A 4,991-nucleotide genomic window follows, 5' to 3' on the forward strand; every position below is an offset into this window, starting at 1 on the left:
GACCTCTAGCTATTTGAAGAGTGCTATCATAATCCTACCCATCTACCCAGGGGTTTGAACTAGATGACCCTTGGAGTCCCTTCCAACTTTACAATTCTATGATTCTATAGCTCCTTCAGCCTTCCTTCATGTAGGACTTATTTTCCATACTGCTGACCATCTTACCCTCCTCTGAACTCATTCCATTCGGTCTCTATCATTCTTAAAGGGCAGCCCTTTTAAGATAAGGTCAAAAGAGCACACTGTACAGGATTGTGCATTTGCTTCCAGGAATGTCTCCAAAAGTTCAGCAGCAGTGAAGTGATTAATCACACTGGATGAAGAAATAGGCAGTTTTATTTTCTTCTTCTCTAGCTTCCATTCTTTGTATTGGCATAAAATGGGAAGTGAAAAACCAAAAGCCTGAAAACAACTCTGGTTAGAGCTTGGATTGAGAGAGACAAATTGCAGCAAAAAAAATGCAGAGCTGTTCTAAGCCCTCTCCACTGAGGTTTATTGGTTAGAAAAGCATCTCAGGAGGTCAGCCAGGCCCCATCAGAATTAACTGATGGACACATTTCTGTTTACAAATAAGTGGGCGGATTGAAGCAAAGTAAAAAAAAGAGATTACTGGAAGTTCTGCTGTTCAAAAGGATGGGAGGATCTCCACTAAAACGCAGCTAAGAGGAAGTCACCTGCCATTCTTCTTTTTCTGGTACTTCTCCTTTCGGACATCTCTGGGCTAGTACCATTCTCGCTGCTGTTGCTGCGTGCATAAAAAAGTATTTTATCTTCTCTTGGTAACTCTTCACCTGTTATACCTACCAAAAAGGCTTCTGGTTTTTTAAACAAATGTATTTTTAAAGATCTTCTTTTGTTCATTATATATCATTTCCCAGAAACCCTTTAGCAATACACATGTCTGTCAGGGAACTGCCATCAGTGCCGGAGGGAGAGAGCAAAAGCCAGAGGGATTCCAGAGAGCGTCCAGGGATCGGGAGAAGCAGCCCATCTTCTGGGGAAGAGAATCAGCGTAGCACCAGTGGAGAAGGGGGGCAGATGGGGGAAGCGGCGAGGCGGTCCCGTGACTCCTTGCCTGGGACCAGCGGGGAGAGTAGGGGTCCTCCATTGCCTACGCCCTCCTTGCGCAGAAGGCTTTCGCGCAGAGAGAGTAGGAGGAGACTAGGCGTCAAAGAGCTTCTTTGCTGGAAGAAGTTTAAGAAACGCCCACTGACGGATTCTGCCAGCGATTGAGTCAGCCACGGGTGAGTGGCTGTCCGGACAGAAAAGGTTCACTTTGGCAACCCAGCCAGGTGTTTGCACCCAGCCGGGGAGATCAGCACCGGCTTACGCACGAGCAACCCCTAGAACCATTACAATGTCCAAATTCATAGGTTCATTTTTAGCCCATTTGCTATTTTGGTTGAATCGCACAATTCCCTGCCTCTTCCAACCTCCATCAGTGATATGATTTGGGAGCAGGGAATGCACAACATTATAATGGAGGTTAGCAGATCCTATGTTCCATGGGTTTGGGATGGGACATGTCGCATGGATGTTGTTTTCAGCAGCGGTCCCATATTGAGTGAAATGTAGAGGGTTGCCCAATGAGTGCTGGGTAATTTTAAAAACCACTATATTGTAAATAGCTCTGGTGGATATTGAACTTTCAAGGAGAAAACTTGCTGCGTGGCATGTTTTTCCCCCCTCCCCTTAAGAAATCTGGAACAGAATGAAGGACAAGCTAATGAGCATTTGCTTTATTCATAAATGTGAATTGTAAATGACACCCTTGAGCAATTTCAGAAAGGGTTAATGGTTAGATACATTGCCCTGGAAATGCCCAAGAGTAAGATTTTGATTCCTCAAATGTTACTCCAGCTCTGCTTTATGGACATACATAAATTACAGCGTAAATCATTAATATCCAATTTCGGAAAGCCACTGTGCAGGCAACGTAAATGAAAATACAAAGCTACCAGCAATATATTAATTTTGTAGGGCTTAAAATGGAGTCTGGAGCTGTACTTTGCCTAAAGGAGCTGGCTCTCCTTTATCTGGTGAGATTAACTCCTAAGCAAGTGGGGAGAACCCTAATGGTATTTGGCGCATTTAAGATCAAAGCAATTTGTTTCTTCTGGAGACCAGGAAGGTTTCTGATGGTTGTCTAAGTGAAAACACAGCCTTAGGAGCAAATCCGGCTGCATCTCTTGTCAATTTGCATTTCCCTGGAGCAGACCCGTCACTTAACCAAATCATTTTCCCTTCCCTTCAGAGAATCAAGTCAGAATATTGTTGGACAGGCAACAGCAAGAAGCACAGGAGGGGAAGAGGAGGAAGAGTTTTGCCACTTTTTCAGGGGAACAATCTCCCACAATTCTGTTCAGTTATCCAGAGTGCATTCGATTAACTTTTACGAGGTTCTCAATCGGGTGTGGATTGTGTGATGCACACATACAGCTACGTGAACAGGGGTTGTGGGCAGGGCTCAAGGATGGAGCCCATGTGACTGAAATTCCCAGGTGTCAAAAAAGTTTATTTATGTATACCACTTCTGCAGCCCATGTTTTGTTAGCCCCCAAATGGAAAACCAGCGAGGTCCCACTCCTGCTTAGCTTCACCTACTTGGCAGCCTTATGTTCCTCAAGACCACCAACAGTGAAGGATCCTCCTTGGCCACTAGCCCACTGTTCTTTTAAATAACTGTTGGCAACTCCAGGTGGGACCAGGCCCATCTCCCAACTCCCATCAAGCAGCTGGAGCCTCCACATCTCCATACTGAACTCAAGCTTACAGTACACACAGTGGGATCAAGTGAAAATAGCTCACAATCGACCGCTTTTATGATGTAAGCCATGACCTCATGCAAGCTTGTGGCCAGCAAGGATGGAGGCAAGTCAGTTACTGCCTATAGCTATGGCAGGGTAGACTTGCCCTGTTCACATCAGAAGAGGAGGCCACCAAGTGCTTCCATCAGTGCAGCTAGATTCACACCAGAGCTCCTTTGTATGATAAAAGAAAGTCATGGCTCAAGTTGTCTTCTTTGTGTGGGCACAACTCTTCTTCCTGATACATTAGTTTTCTACATGAAAAAAGGTACTTTTCGTGTGGTGGACCTGTAAAAGGGTAAAAGAGTATTGGGAAATAATCCATAATGAATTGAAAAACATGCTTAAAAGTATTTTTCAAAAGAAAAGCCCAGAGTCCATTTTGTTAGGAATAATTCAGACAGAAATTCCCAGGTGCAGCCTGTGTTTTGTTCGCCCAAAAATGGAAAATGAGCGAGGTCCAAACCAAAGAAGAATGGCAACTTAAGTTGATGGAATATGTGCAGCTTGCAGATGTAACATATAGCGTAAGAGAACAAGAAAAACATACGTTTAGAGAAGATTGGAAAATGTTTATTGAATATATGGGAGGAAATTGTGTACACTTGAAAATGTTGCAGCATTAAGATAAATTCAACAGTGTAAATAAGTTTTGATTGATGTAATAATGGAATACTGAGTGGTTTAGTTTATAGACAATATGCAAGGATTTAACATATGCAAAATGAACCATGGAAAGAGAAGAAGGCCAGTCATTGATATTTTAAGGATATTTAAATGAGTATTTTAAAGTGTAAAACAGAAAATCATATTTATTTAATCGGTACATTCATTTAACAATTGATTGGATTAAACTGGGACTGAACTGGATTAATAGAGTCCCTTTTTGAGGCAACTACTCATCCACGCGCAACGTTGAAGCGTGATTCAACTTTAATTGAGAATTTTTATTATTTTTCAAAAATATGTATCAGCTATCAGATGTTTTGTAAGCTTTGCTCTAGTACAAAACACATTCCCCCTCTATCACTATGGGCCTTGGCTTAGTGGCATACCACATTGTTTGTCCACAGAAGCTCAGTCCCAAGCATCTCCACTGGGAATGCTCCTTTCTGAACCTCTGGAGAACCTGTGACAATCGGTGGGGATCCTGCTGAATTAGATGGACCAATGGATTGGAGACTTGGTATAAACTGCTTCTTCTATGCTTCTAATTATGTCATTCTGGTGGCATATAAATTGCAGTGAACCCTCCTTATCATGAAAATCATACAGGCACATGAAAACTGGAAGAGGAAAGCTTCTAGGCTACTGGCAGATCACCAACCAGGAACTCATACATGCAAACCTCTCTGGGTTTTCTTCTTAGACGATTGTCAAACAAAGGGTAACGAATTGTTGAATGGTGACATGAACCCCTTGCCAGGTTATCATGATATCAGAACAAACTGAGTGTGAGAGCCCATGAAGATGCCATCTGTTTCTAATAGAACAACCATGATGTTTTATGTAAGCAGCCCCCTGTGATATTATATTACATGGAAGCCTGCCCACAGAACCAGAATATGCAGTGGAGCAGAATGGAACACTGCCGTTAGCAGTAAATTGAATATTCACTGAGGGATCCACACATCCAATTAAGTTTGTGGCACATCCAGACTCAAAGCTCAGCACAGAACTTAAGCTTCCTACCTAGATTCAGCAGAACCTCCCTTAGTCACTGGTGCTAACAAAGTCTGTTAAATAATGCAGACAGAATCCCAAGAGAATAGAAATCCTGCTAACACTTTACTGAGCAAAACTGAACAAAAACACAGCGAAGACAAAGGAACGGAGACGTTTTGTCTTTCTTACATCAAGCCTTCTACATAGCAGAGAAACATACAACCAAACATATAGAGGAAAAGCTCCCTCAGAACTGTACAGCCAATCAGAGCATGTGCTACTTCTGCCCGTTGCTAAACTATGGGCCCCCACCCCAAGCTCAGTAGACTTAACACTGAGAACAGAATTAACCCTTCAGTTGCAAACTGAATGACAACTGCTGTTGTATTTCCAGTAATTGGGACTGGACCTAATGGTCAGGGGTCCCTTTACCTTTACCTTAACCAGAGCCTAGCTCTGTGATTCTGTCCTCCATTACACATGATTTGGTACTTCTTAATTCTTCCTCATCCTTTTCAA

General features: G+C 42.8%; 1 long non-coding RNA gene across 1 annotated transcript; it reads left to right on the top strand.

Annotated features, from left to right (window-relative positions):
• The first annotated feature begins 2,150 nt into the window (after positions 1–2,150).
• On the top strand, positions 2,151–4,638 carry LOC308476798. The gene is made up of 2 exons (XR_013986106.1): positions 2,151–3,075; positions 3,881–4,638. It is a non-coding gene; the product is annotated as an uncharacterized lncRNA (long non-coding RNA).
• The last annotated feature ends 353 nt before the right edge of the window (positions 4,639–4,991 follow it).

This window comes from Podarcis pityusensis (genome assembly GCF_964106645.2).
Source record: "Podarcis pityusensis genome assembly, chromosome: 5".
NCBI lineage: Eukaryota > Metazoa > Chordata > Lepidosauria > Squamata > Lacertidae > Podarcis > Podarcis pityusensis.